The sequence below is a fragment of the Echinops telfairi genome, unplaced genomic scaffold (genome assembly GCF_000313985.2).
Source record: "Echinops telfairi isolate 266 unplaced genomic scaffold, ASM31398v2 ScPeMD7_7469;HRSCAF=8507_0, whole genome shotgun sequence".
Classification (NCBI taxonomy): domain Eukaryota; kingdom Metazoa; phylum Chordata; class Mammalia; order Afrosoricida; family Tenrecidae; genus Echinops; species Echinops telfairi.
Window position 1 is genome coordinate 39,843,496 of NW_022111372.1, and position 14,861 is coordinate 39,858,356.

The following is a 14,861-nucleotide window of genomic DNA, read 5'->3' on the forward strand; positions in this document are numbered from 1 at the left end:
TACTCTCTTGGTGAATTCTTTCGATGTACACAGGTGTTTTATCTTCAGTATATCCCATTTGTCAATTTGTGCCTCCTCTGTGTTTGTGTCCGCACTGTACATTTTTATATCTTCAAGTTGACATGAAATTATGTAACTACTAAACGAGTAAACAATGTCTTACAAACTGGAGGCTCACTTATTAAGCCAGTGCCACAAGGCATTTAATTGAGTAGCTAATTTTGCTGATCCAAAGAGACAGAGCTGAGTTACTTCAGGCTGAGTTTTACAGCAGAGTGGAGTGCTCTGTGAGCATTTATCTGCAGAGCCAAAAAAGCTTTGTAATACTCCCAGAGCAGGGCAGAGACCAAAGGGCCATGAGATTGAGAGATGGAAGACCCAGTGGAAACAGATGTGAAGGGGCTCCCCCGACCAAAGAACCATATCCCAAGCATTTCTGATCTTGAATTGTAACATTATCTTCTATAATAACTCCTACAATTGTGAGTATGGTCACTGAAGACTTACTGAACCCAGCTGAGAAGTAGAGAGTGCTGTGGGAGGAATAGTTGGTGTCAGAATTGGTAAGAAGGTTGGAAAATGGAGCTAATTCTTGTCTTGTAAGAATCAGCCTTGGGCTGATGTGGACTTTGAGTTTCCTTACCCCTTGTGAATCAGAGGATGTCACAACTCATCACAATCCATACATCAATCCATTGTGTCAAGCACATTTGTACCTTTGTTGCCATCATCATTTTCAAAACATTTTCTTTCTACTTGAGCCCTTGGTATCAGCTTCTCATTTTTCCCTCCCACCTTCCTACCCTCCCTCCCTCATGAACCCTTGATAATTTATAAATTATTAATTTTTCGTGTCTTACACTGACCGATGTCTCCCTTCACCTACTTTTCTGTTGTCTGTCCCCTTGGGAGGGGCTTATATGTAGATCATTGTGATTGGTTCCCCCGCTCTCCCCCCCACCTTCTCCTTTACCCTCCTGGTATCACTACTGGCATTATTGGTCCTGAAGGCTTTATCTGTTCTGGATTCCCTGTGTTTACAGCTCCTATCTGTACAAGTGTACATGCTCTAGTCTAGCTGGATTTGTGAGGTAGAATTGGGATCATGATAGCGGTAGAGAGGAAGCATTAAAGAACTAGAGGAAAGTTGTATATTTCATTGGTGCTATACAGCACCCTGACTGGCTTGTGACCCTTCTGGAAGGGTATGTCCAATTGTCTACAGATGGGCTTTGGGTCTCCACTCCACACTCCCCCACATTCACCTTGGTATGATTTTGTTCTGGGTCTTTGATGCTTGCTACTAGATCTCATTGACACCTCATGAATCACACAGGCTGGTGTGCTTTTTCCATGTGGACTTTGTTGCTTCTCAGCTAGACGGCCACTTTTTTATCTTCAAGCCTTTAAGACCCCAGACGCTATATCTTTTGATAGCTGGGCACCATTAACTTTCTTCACCGTATTTGTTGATGCACCCACTTTGTCTTCAGGGATCATGTTGGGAAGATGAGCATCATGGAATGCCAGGTTATTAGAGCAAAGTGTTCTTGCATTGAGGGAATACTTGCATAGAGGCCCAGTGTCTGTATGCTACCTTAATAATATATGTATACAAATTTATGTCCCTATTATATAAAATATATTTATATATGTATGTGCCTGTATTTATACCTCTATAAATGTTCTTTGCCTCCTAATTTTTCCCCTCTATTTCCTTTTACTTTCATCTTGTCCCACTATCATGTTCAGTCTTCATTCGGCTTTCATTAATTCCTCTTGGCTATATTGCACTTGATCAAGCCCCACCAGTCATCCTCCTCACCATCGATTTTAGATCACTTGTTGTTCTACTGTAAATTGGATAATGTCTCTTATGAACATACCTTTTGGGTTGCTGAACTGGAGGCAAAGGGGGTTGAGGTTCTTGTGTGCTCAGAATTTGTGTGCTGCAAACTCCTTTAGGTTTGGGTTCTAAGCCCCAGATCCAATGTTGAGGGCCTGGACTAGCCAAAGTCTTTATGTTAACTGAGACACACTGTTTTTCTCTTGGAAGCAGGTTAGGTGAATGGCTCGCTCCCTGCTGGTTCTCCTCCAACAAGCGGCTAGTGGTACTGCTAGGAGACTCTGGGCTCCAAGCCCCATTTTCTGGCAGGCAGACCCGACCTTCGGTGAGCCCTCTTTATTCATCAATTCCTTTGCCTTTAGGGCCTGTTCAATCAGAGATATCTAAAAGAAGCCCATGAAAAGGGAAGAGATTGGGATCCCCCAAACAAGCTGGGTTCAGGATAGGAACCTTGCCAACAAGCCTTGCCAACCCTTCTCTCCATTGGAGCATTTTTGGTCTTGGGTAAAGTTAGGCCTGAAGATCAGAACTTAGCAGATTCTCTTCCCTGTCGGTGGTATACAGAAAGGGTCTTTCTGAACAGCCATCTCTCCCCCAGGGCCTTCTCTCCCAGGCCATCTGAAGCAGATGTTCACATAATGTGCTCATGTGGCTACCTATGGGTTGATGGTATTTCCCAGCAGTGAGTAAGATAGAAGCCACAGACCTAATTTTCACTTGTAAGTTATAAGATGTAAAAATCATACCACTGGTGAGAAAATTCTTCTAGCAGTCACCCCCTAAGGAATTAGTTCTGTATGGTGCTTGGCTCTCCTGCAAGTGGCTGACTTAGGACTGCCTTTAAAGGAGCCATCACCTGACTCATTTATGACCCTACCCCCCCCCCACCCCCCACACACACCTCATGGATGATAAGGGAAGGTGCAGTAGGATCTGCTTGGTCTCACCAGGCTAGAGGCAGGCCCTTTGGTCCCCTGTTCTGCTCATCCTTGGTCAGCATTGCACTGACCACTGGGTTCTAGAAGGGTCAAAAATCGAGCAAGCCTAAAGGAGCATTTTGAATTTTTTGATACATAGCTCACTTGCACATATGAGTCACTGTCGTTCTCTCATCCATCAGTTTTTTCAAGAATGATTCTCTAGGCGGGCAGACTGAAAGTGATACTGGGCCAGTGGATCAACTTGCCAGAAACCTGTGGGTATAGGGTCTTTGCTGTTAGCACTCATCTATCCCCAGTGGACCCCTGGCAGCATGGCATCTCCTTAGAGCCATTGAATTGAGAATGGCCCTCTGTAAAGGAGCTGAGGCTGGCTTCCCACAGGGTTGGGTGAGGAGTTGGTGTTAAAATGAGACCTTGCCGGCTGATCCCCCTTGCCTGCAGGGCACAAATGGTAGTTTCTGCCTCTTGGTTTATTTTCACCCAACTCCTTCCCTCTGTCTTGTCATCCTCTTTCTCCTTTCTCTGTCTGGTTCTTCCTTAACTCTCCCCAGGCCTCTGAATCTCTCCCATCTCCTTTCTGAATCAGGAAATACATGGCTGTCCCAGATGCTCTCAGCCTCCCCTAATGGCCAGTCCACATGGTCTGAAAGGGCAGAAGTGGTCTAGGTGTGGCTTGGCTTTGCTTCCCTCTGGATCATGAGTGGCTCCCTTTCTGGACCCTTTGGTGTACTCCTGCCCCCTCCTGGGAAAACACCTGTCCATACTTAAGGAAACTCAGGCTGAATGGAGGGACAGCAGGGAGGAGAAGGGCAGGTGTCACATGTGGGCAGTGGTAACAGTTGGCATGTACGACTGTTAGCTTCCATTAGCTTCTCTGGCCCAGTACTTTTCTTCCTAGACCTTGGAGGAGATGCTGACTTGAGAATTCATTTTATTTCTGTTCAGCCTAACACAGCAGCACAGTGTTACCGGTTGAATTTCATTTCCTGGGAACCCTCCTCCTTCCTAATCTACTGCCCCTGTGCTGACCGTCTGTTGTGGCTTGGATTTATTATTGGGAGCTTCCAATACTCAGGATATCTGTGAGGAAGGAACTTGGGGATGGAATAGCTGTCTGTCCTCTGGGGCCACTGGAGCACAGGTAGGTGCCTCCCCTGAGAGCACTGAGCCACCTGAGGGATCCACTATGTATGCTGAAACCTTAGGTGCATCCATCTTCCCAGGAGCTTCCAGGGTATATCCATCTACTGGTAACACTACACAGTGGGCTTTGCAATTAGCATTTTCCCTTTAAATAACAATATTAATTCTTTGTTGAGATATTCCATGTCCATATTACCCATTTTTCCTCTGTTTTTTTTTGTAACATAGTCATATTTACTTTGAGGGTCTTTGTTTGCTACATTTAAAATTTGTATCACCTCTGGATACAGTTTTGTTTTCTTGTTATTAGGTACATTTTCCTGTTTTATTGCATGTTCAGAACTTCTTTACTGTGCATTTAGATGGAATGTTACAGGAGTCCCAGGCTATGTTCTCTCCCTTGGAGAATACTAGGTTTTGTTCGGGCTGGCACCGAAATGATGAATACAATACCTGATTCCTGCCAAGGCTTTTGCACTTAATGCTTTTTTAGGGTCTAGCAGAACAGTGGAGAAGTCCTGGTGGCAAAGCAGGTTAAGCATTAGACTAGTAACCTCAAGGTCAGAGGTTCAAACTCACTAGTCATTTTGTGGGAGAAAGATGAAGCTATCTGTTCTGTGAAGGTTTATAGTCTCTAAAACCCTATGGAACAGTTTTGCTCTGTCCTATAGGATCCCAATGAGTCTGAATAGACTGGGTAGGGTAGGTTTGTCTCTGTTTTGCCCTCAAGCTAGGACTGTGGCCCTCCCACCTAGGGCATAGTTTGTGTGAGGCTATAGCTAAAAGCTTGCTGTCTTCTCCAGGGCTCTTACTCTCTATGTGTACTTTATCCAGTGTCTCCTCCGCACAGTCTCTCCTGAGCTTTCCCTGTCACCCCAAGCTGCCGGTCGCTCTCCAGGGAGTGCCAGTGACTCACTTTGGACATACACAATTTAAGATTTGACCAAGGGTACGAGGAAGATTTTCACACAGACTTTGAGGGTTCCTTTCTTAGAGCTAGCTGACTTAAAAACCCCTAACTATAATCTCTGCACTACAGTTTAGCAAACAGGGAGTGAAAGTTAGGAGCCTAGGGGCATTTACTTTACTTGTTGTTGTTCAACACCTGTATTTGTCCAGCTCTTGTAATTGTTCACGGATGACCTGAGGATAAAGCTGATTGTGCATTATGACCCAGATGATAAATATTATCTTGTATATTTTGAAAGATAATGCAAATTACTAATTATGTTGATGTCATTAGAAAGCATCATGCTTATGAGCTTAATAGAAAATGAATTTATGTTGTTTTTTTATAAATGGTATTATGTTTTTAAAATGTCTTTTTCGATCTATTGAAATAAAAATTTCCACTCTTCTATTAACATAGTGAATTATACTGATAGATTTTTCAAATGTCAAACTGATTTTGTATTTTTAAAGTGGACGTTACAGTAATAATAGTAGCATTAGCACCTAAGTGCAGAGAGGAAAGGGACAGATAAAGTCCAGGATCAAGAGTAGCACAAGGCTGATTCCTATGAAGCATTCATTTGGCCTTTTTATGTATTTTGACACCAGTTGTCCTTCCCATGGCTCTCTCCAACTTATGTCGGCTTTAGTAATCTGTTGCAATGGCCATAGAACTCACAGACATAACCACAGTTAAGTGGTTTATTAAGGAACAGGGTTCAACTCAGAATCAGAACCAACTCAGAATCAGAACAAAAATCTCTGTTCTTCAGTACAGCACAACGCTCCCATTTTCTTTCAACCTGACAGGCCTCCTCCCAATCCCAGGAGGACAACCTCTGTTTGGCTCCTTCACGAGAATCTCCTATATTGTCATCTACCTGCCACTGAGCCTCCTACCAGCCTGTCTCCATCTTTAGTGTTAAGCCTTGACCTGTGCTTAACTTTTTTAAGGAGGTGCCTTTACTCATTCTGTTTCTTTCTATTGCCCTTCTTCCAGCTTCATTCTGTTTCAGAAATCTCTGTAGTGTTGGATGATTATATACACAGCTCTTTGTCAATTTTAAGAGATGGGCCTGGGTTGGGGAGGGAGAGGAGAGGAGAGCACAAACTGGCCAATCCTCTCTCAATAGGCCAGAGATACTTCATTTGCATAATAGGCTACAACTCTTCTTTTGTAGTCTGTTGACCAATCCCTACAAGCTGCACACTGATCACAGAGAGCAGGCAAGGTTAGATAAAAGTATCAAACCACGAATTGTTTTCAGTTTAACCGTGAAATATCAATCAGTAGGAACAAAAGTAACAAACCCTTCGGTGTAGAAAATAAGGGACCCCAGGCTTTAGGGGGAAAGTCTTTCAAGCTATTTTTCTAAAGAACCAAGGCTCAAGGCCCTGTAAAGGAACACATTTCACCACAGCAGTCCTGGTGTAAACGCTACTTGGCCATGATATATTTTTCTTATATGTTCTTGGATTCACTTTACTGATATTTCACTAAGGACTTATGCATCTATGGTCATGGGCAATATTGGCCAGCAATTTTCCTGTTTCTCATATCTTTGACAGGTTTAAAAATCAATGGCTGCCACATGGATCTGCTGTGAGTTCCTCTAAGAGGAAGGCGGCACCCTTGTCAGAGGGATGAGGCTTACTGATAGGAGGGGCAGCACATGAGAGGGTAGAGGGAATGGTCAAGTTTGGGGGAACATAGGTGCATGTCTGTTGGGAGAGGGGATGGAGAGCTGACCACCAGGTGCGGGGAGGAGTAACTGATAAGGCTTTTGGGGACATTAGGTGGGGAGTATCTTTAGAGGCGTGCAGCATGTGGGCAACATTGAACCAGGGCATCTGGTGGTTTCCTGGGACTGCAGGTTAGGTGCCATGGAACATTGAGACAATGAATACTGGATCTTCGGGGTGCATAGCATGCTCCATAGGTTGCCTCGGTGAGACCCCATCCAGGAATTCCACTGGGTCAACTGGACTCTGTCTCAGACACACTTGTGTAACCTGAAGATTTAAGTCAGAAAATACATGGTGTCTGAGAAGACAGCTGTACCGAAAGTGGGTGTACTCTTGGATGGTGAACAAACAAGGTCTTACTACATCAGCGCCCTATATGCTGTATTAAGATACGTATTTAAGGTAGCAGACAGACGTTGGGCCTCTACTCAAGTCCTCCCTCAACACAAGAACACTTAGTTCTAATAATCTGGCATTCTGTGATGTTCATTTTCCCATCAAAATTGAAGAAGTCAAAATGGGTGCATAAGCAAATGTGGTGAAGACAGCTGATGGTGCCCATCTGGCTACTAGAAGCTATAGCGTTTGGGGTCTTAAAGGCATGAAGTTAAATAAGCAATCATCTAGCAGGAAAACAATAAACCCCACATGGAAGAAGCACACCAGCCTGTGTGATCACAAGGTGTTGACAGGATTTGGTATCAGGCATCAGAAGACCCAAAGCAATCATATCCGATGCAAACGGGGTGGGGGTGTGTGTGGAGACCCAAAACTCATCTGTAGACAATTGGACATCCCCTCACAGAAGGGTCACAAGGAAGGGACAGTCCAGCTAGGGTGCAGTATAGCACCAATGAAACATACATCATTCCTCTAGTTCTTTAATGCTCCCCGCCCCCCCCCCCCCCCCCCCAGCCCACTAGCATGACCCCAGTTCTACCTTACAAATCCGGCTATATCAGAGCATGTACACTGGTACAGATAAGATCTCTCGACACAGGGAATCCAGGACAGATAGACACTCCAGTAACAGCAGTGGAGGTAGAAATAGAGGAAGGTGGGGAGAGAAAGGGGGAACCAATTGCAAGTATCGATGTGTAACCCACCCACCCCATCCCTGAGGGAGATGAACAAAAGAAAAGTGGGTGAAGGGAAACAGTGCATGGTGTAAAATATGAAAACAATAATAATTTATAATTTATCAAGGGTTCATGAGGGTTGGGAGTGGGGAGGGAGGCGGAAAAAAGGAGCTGATACCATGGGCTCACGTAGAAAATGTTTTAAAAAGGATGATGGCAACATATGTACAAATGTGCTTGACACAATGGATGTATGGATTGTTATTAGAGCTGTAAGAGCCCCCAATAAAATTATATATATATATGAAAGGTTGAAGAAAAAAAGATACATATTATTCTGGCAATCCTGCGATGGACATTCTATTTTATTTTACTTATGCTTGTTCATACTAGGTTGTATCTCAGAGGTGTGTTGCTATTGGGGATCATTCTCCTGAAGTTGTGTTGTTTTCTGTTTTTCAGTAAATGAAACGCAGGGATGGTTGAGCCTGGAGGGAAAGCAAATGGAACAAGGGTTTGGTGGGGTGGGGGTGTATAGGGAGGTAGGGAAGATAAACAGGAGATGATGTCAAGGAGTCTAGGAAGGAAAAGTATGTTTAGAGACTCATCATCGAAGCAATTGTACAATTCTGTTTGACATGATTGAATTATGAATCATATGACACATGTATTAACTCCCAAGTTACAGCAAATTAAAAGAAAAGGAAAAAAGCATAGATCCAGTAAGGGGATTTTGGGCTTGTACTAAATCCTAGCTCCAGCTTAAGAACAGTTAGTTCGTACATCATGGTCCTTGCTCGATACTCACCCTCAGGAAGGGTACACAGAAGATATAAGTGCTGTAGCAAAATGTGGTGAAAAATTTAGATAGTGCCCAGATATTAGATAAAATAGCATCTGGGGTCTTAAAGGCTTATTTCCAAACAAGCAGCCATCTAAGTGAGATGTCAGCTAAGTCCACATGGAAGAAGCACAGCATCATCGGTCACCAAAGGATTGGAATTCATGTAATTCAAGTCAAAGGAGGGGTCAGTATCAGAATCTAAATTGTGAGAATCCAGTGTGCAGAGGTGATGGATAACAGTGGAAGGCCAAGATTAATTTGTGGAACTACCTAGGAAAATAAGCCTCTGGAGAACTCCCCCCATCTAAAACGGAGGGATGAGAGGAAAGCAATCACTAAACAGAGTGCTTGGAGAGAGGAGTATAGAAGATCAAAGGTATAAGCCTGACTTGGACAGTTAAAATTTGTCAGTAGATACACCCCTATGATGAATATTGGATCTGATCTGTTTCCCAAAATTTTCTGCAATTTTTGTTTGTATGGTTTTATTTGGTTTTTATTCTTATTAGAATGTATCTCAGAGGTGTTAGTCATTGAAGGTCACCCTCTTGAAGCTAGGTTACATGCTTTTCTATTTTTTGGTATATGAAACCCAGGGCTGATGAACCTATAGGAACAACAAGTAGACTAAGGGGTTTAGGGGGAGGACAGTACAGTGGTGGTGGGGACGATGTCAAGGAGTCCATGTAGAAAAAGAATGTTTGGAAACTGATTGTAGTAGCAATTTTATAATTCTACTTGACGTGATTGAAATATGGAATGATATGATATGTATTAAATCTGAACTAATAATAAAAAATAAAATTATAATTGCTTTATATAATAATTTTGGAAGTATTTCCTTCATATTTACTAATTTATACCTGTGTTAGTCCAGGTAGACTAGAGAAACAAATCCAGGGAGACTCATATGTGTATGAGAGAGTTTTATATAAAGGGTAACTGTACATTAAGAAAACATCCCAGCCCAGTCCAGCCCAAGCCCATAAGTCCGATATTAGCCCATATGTTCGACATCAATCTATAAAGTCCTCTTAAGAGTCACGAAACACATGCAATGACACCGCGTGCAGGATGATCACAGGCCAGTGGGTAGACAGTCTTTGGATCCAGTGGCGTTCTAACCATCTCAGTGCTGGCAGTGGCCTCCACATGGCTTCTCCAGCTTCGGGGCTGCATCAGGGTAGGTCCATGTAGCTTCTCTAGCTCCCAGGGCATAGTGCCATGTGTCTTGTCAGTAGAACGTCTCCCAGGGAGTGATCCCAGAGAAGTGTCTCCAGTCTCCAAGGAGGAAAATACAGGAGTTCCCAGAATTCTCAGGAGAAGGCCATGCCCACATAGGCCTCATTGCCTGTGACCCTTTTGATAGACTAGACTCCACCCTTTCACTCTTAATCTTCAAATTTGACAAATGATTATATAACTACCACAATACCCATATTTATTTATTATTGTATTTTCTATTTTGCAGCATACTTTATTCCTTCTCATAGGTCTGAGTTTTCATATGACATAATTTCCCATTAATGTATATTTTTTGTTCTCTGGTTCTGCTGGCTTTCATTTTTATCCATTTAATAACACTTTTATTTTACCTTCATTTTTTGAATTATATAAAATTTTATATTAAAGCATTGTTTTTGTTTTTCTCTGCTTGTACTATGTTATTCCATTGCCTTCTGACTTCCATTTTTTTAATGAAAAGTTATCCATCATTGTTTTTACATTCTCCCTATACAAATGTATTCTTTTGCTATTGCTTTGAAAACATAATCTATATCTTTGTTATCTAGTATTTTGTCTTTGATGTGGCATAGATGGTTTTGTATTTTTACTGAGTTTTTTGAAGATCTTTAGTCATCAATTTAGAAAATAATCATATTATCTTCAAATATGATTTCTATCTCAATCTCTCTTATTTTTTGTTAGACTCCCATTAATTACATTTGCCCAATGCAATATGATGTTTGATATCTTGACCGCTACTTTCTTAAGTGTTGATTGTAGATCCAAGCAAGATGAAGTCTTTGACAACATCAATCTTACCTCCATTTGTCGTGATATTTTCTCTTGGTCCAATTTTGAGGATTTTGCCTTTCTGTATGTTCAGTTATAATCCATATAGAAGCCTGTAGTCTTTGATCTTCTTCAGTAAGTGCTTCAAGTCTTCACTTTCAGCAAGCAAGATTGTTTCATCTACACGTCATAGATTATTACTGAGTTGTCCTCCAGTCCTTTTGCAGCACCCTTCATATTTAAAATAATTCCTACTAATCCCAACATCTCTGGCATCTCTGTACTGGCAGATCTGCTCTGAGTTGGAACCGACTCCATGGCCCCTAATAACAGCAGCTCTGAATATCTCCGTTCTGGGCCCAGACGCAGTGGTCAGTGGCATGCTCCTTGTGGTGATTACAGGGAGTACGAAGGGCAAGTTGTCTATGTTGGAACCTTTCAGGCCTCTGCTGGCACTTTGTCCATTTGTTAGCTAACATACCATTATTTGTGCCCTAGTGCCAAACCCAAAGTAGTGGATAGTGTGTAGGGAGTGCACCCTACTCCTGTGGAGCCATGGCAGGGATGTCCAGGTGTTACTCCCTAGCAGGAGGGAGAGGGGATGGAAATAATAGTCCAAATGATTATAGATCACAAAATAGAAAAAGAGGTATTAATTTGAGATGAGGATGAATTCAAGACAGCACACTGCATACTTTAAAGATCATTTTACATTGTTAGAAATACAAAGGGATATTATGCTAGCTGTGTTATGCTAATTTCCCCCTTTCTTTCTAATACAGTTTAGCCTCACATATTTTAATACTTGCTCTTTTGCAGAAACATGTTCTTCAGATCACTGTAAAATAATCATCTTTGTTTCACTTTTTTCATTATTGCTTCTGACCCAGAAATGCTTTCCTTTTTGGAATTCTTCTGAAAGGAAATTAAATCATATGTGTCTTTTTCCCCCCACTCATCTTTAAAAGAAAAACAAAAAAGACCCCTGCTTTTTTACCTCCATGTCATCTAAATTCAGGAATATTTTCATATTTCCCCACCCCATTCCCCTTACTCCCAATAACCACTACAAGAGCACATGCTATTTTGTTCCTTATTGTCAGACTCTGGGGTTTATTGAAGGCAAACACATATCTTTAAGGAGGATTACACATTAGCCAGGGGAAAGAGGTGGTAGAAGATATTCTATGCTCATCTTAAATACAAACAAACAAAAAAAGCCCATAGACAAGAGAAGCAAAAACAGCAAGGTGCATACATCAGAAAATAACCCTGATCTTGGTATTCTGACAAAGAAAAGAGGAACAAAAAGTGGTGAGGAATAGGCTGTGCCGTGCCATGCAGAGCACTGTATATTGGAATGGGAAGAGTATGAACTCTGTAGCCAGATTTGATTCTTGGCTTAGTCTGTGGCTTAACTAGCTTTGCAGTTACTTACACAATTTAAGGCAACTTCTCTGGGCTTTAGTTTCTAATTGTAATTATCCACATATTAAAAGAGTTCATCGGCATTAAGTGCTCAACAGAGTGTCATGTATAGTGTTAATTTTTCTGCTATTTTCATATGCATTTCATTGATTACTTTTAAGTTGGGTGTCTTGTGTTAACTCCCACTCATTTAGCTGCACTGTTCCTTTAAGTCTTCTGAAACAGAGGTGTCAGAGAAGTAACCTGGTTAACTTGCTATCATAATTCATGGCTGGGAATCTTAGAAAATGTTGGAGAGCTTTATAAAGGTGGTAGAATTTGAGCTGTGTGTTAAAATATTTTAGGCTGAGGCAGTACCTGAAATAAAGTGTGTGTTCATCATGTTTTGCTGCATAACAAAACAACCTTGGAATAGCAGTGGCTTACCGCATGCATTTTCCTATCTGCTCACCACTCCAGGTCTTATCCTCCTTGGACAGTAAGTGCTTGAAATATACACTCCTTCAAGGGCTAGGAGAGACACAAGAGGAGAGCACCATACCACCATCATCGAGGAAGCTTTTGCTTGTATCAGGTCAATCCACATTCCACTGGGCAAATATCGTTAAGCCAAGCATCAACGGGTGAGAAAGTATATTATTTTGTAGGGGGAGAAAGTGCAAAGGGCATATGCAGGGAGACTGGTATGCTATTTTCCCATTATTGTTGTTAGGTGTCGTCATGTTGGTTCCAACTTAGAGTAACCTGGTGTACAACAACAAAATATGCCCAGTCCTCCATCATCCTCACAGTTGTTATGTTTGAACCCATTGTTCTAGCAACTGCGTCCATCCATGTAATCAAAGGACTTTTTGTTTTTCAGAGACCCTCTACTTTATTAAACATGATGTCTTCCCCCCCCCCCCCCCCCCCGCAACAGGTTTATTGGCAAGTAATTTACATATCATATAGTTCAATCATTCAATCATATTAAGGATTGATTGTACAATCACCCCCACTTCAATTTTAGAGCATTGTTATCGCATAACTCATCTTAAAGGCAATTTAACCATAGTGGGGGTTGGCGGGGGTGGGGATGCTCTGACATTGAAGCATGGTGTCCTTTTCTAGGTACTGGTGGTCCCTTTTGATAGCATGACTAAAGGATGTGAGACAAAGCCTCCCTGCCCTCCCTTCTAAGGAAGATACTTGTACTTTGAAGATATATGTTTGTTCTATACATATATATACATATACAAATACATATACAAAAAAAATATTTTTTGCCAAGACCATAAATAAAATTCATCAATTTTTCTGTCATCTTCTTTATTCATTATCCAAATTTCACATGCATATGTAACTGAAAATATCATGGTGTGGTCGGGCACTCTTTAGTTCTCAAAGTAACCTCTTTGTTCTCTTTACACTTTAAAGAGTCCTTTTGCAGCAGAATTGCCCAGTGCAATACATTGTTTTATTTCTTGACTGCTACTTCCATGAATGCTGGTTGTGGATCCAATTAAAATGAAATTCTTGACAAGCTCAATTTGTTCTCCATTTATCATGATGTTGTCTATTGGTGCTGTTGTGAATATTTATATTTACTTAACACTGAGTTGCAACCCACTATGTGGGCTAACTATACTCTTTGGTTTTCATCAGCAAATATTTCAAGTTCTTGTTTTCAGCAAGCAAGGTTGTACTGCCGCTTCTCACAGGTGTTAATGATCCTTCCTCCAATTCTGATGCCATATTCTTCATATAATCCAGCTTCTCAGATTACTTGCTCAGCATGCAAACTAAATAAGCATGGTGAAAGGATTTAACACTAATGCCTACCTTTCTTAATTTTAAACGATGCAGACATTTTTTTGTTTTTTTTCTAAGACTGTGTACAGGTTCTATATAGCACAATGAAATGTTATGGAGTTCCCAATTTTTACAATGTTATCATAGTTTGTTATCATTCACAGTTGAATGCCTTTACGTGGTTAATAACACACAAGTAAATATCTTTATTGTATTCTATGCTTTTAACTAAGAGCTGTCTGATATCAGCAATGATATCTCCTGTTCCCCATTCTCTGAGTCTGACTTGTATTTCTGATAGTTCCTGTCTATGTACTGTTAGCACCGTTGTTGAATGATCTTCAGCAAAATTTCACTTGCATTTAAAAGATATCGTTTGATGATCTCACATATTGTTGGGTCACTTTTCTTTGGAATGGGCACAAATATGGAACTCTTACAAGCATTTGGCCAGATTAGAACTGTCTTTCTAATTTCTTGGCCTAGACCAGTGAGTGCTTCCAGTGCTGCATCAGCCGTTGAAACAGTTCTGTTTGTAGTCTATCAATTACTGGAGCCTTGCTTTTCACTCATGCTTTAAGTTCAGCTTGGGCTTCTTCCTTCAATACCATTGGTTCTTGATCATATACTACCTCTTGCAATTGTTGAATAGCAGTTCTTTTTGTTACTGTAACTCTGTGTATTCATTCCATCTTCTTTTGATGCTTCCTGCATCATCCAGTTGTTAACTCATAGAACCCATCAATATTACATTCAAAGATTCATTTTTTTCCTACATAATTCAGGTTTTTTTCCTTAGAATCCTTCAATATTGCATCTCAGTACTTGATTTTTTCTTAATTTCTTTCAGTTTGAGATATGTTGAGACCATTCTTCCACTTCAGCATGCTAACTTTAGGTTCTTGAACATTTCATTTAATACTTCATTATAACATTTCATTATAATACTTTACCTTCTCCAGCTGCTCTTTGAAGTCTTCTATTTAAATCTCTGATTTATATAATTTCTTCCATTTTCATTATACTATGTTTGTGTTAACTTGACTGGGCCAGGATTCTCAGTGCTTTGGCAATTG

At 41.1% G+C, this 14,861-nt stretch overlaps 1 protein-coding gene across 1 annotated transcript in view; it reads left to right on the forward strand.

Annotated features, from left to right (window-relative positions):
- PCBP3 (poly(rC) binding protein 3) overlaps positions 1-14,861 on the forward strand; it is a 402,541-nt gene that overhangs the window by 209,154 nt on the left and 178,526 nt on the right. The window lies entirely within an intron of this gene.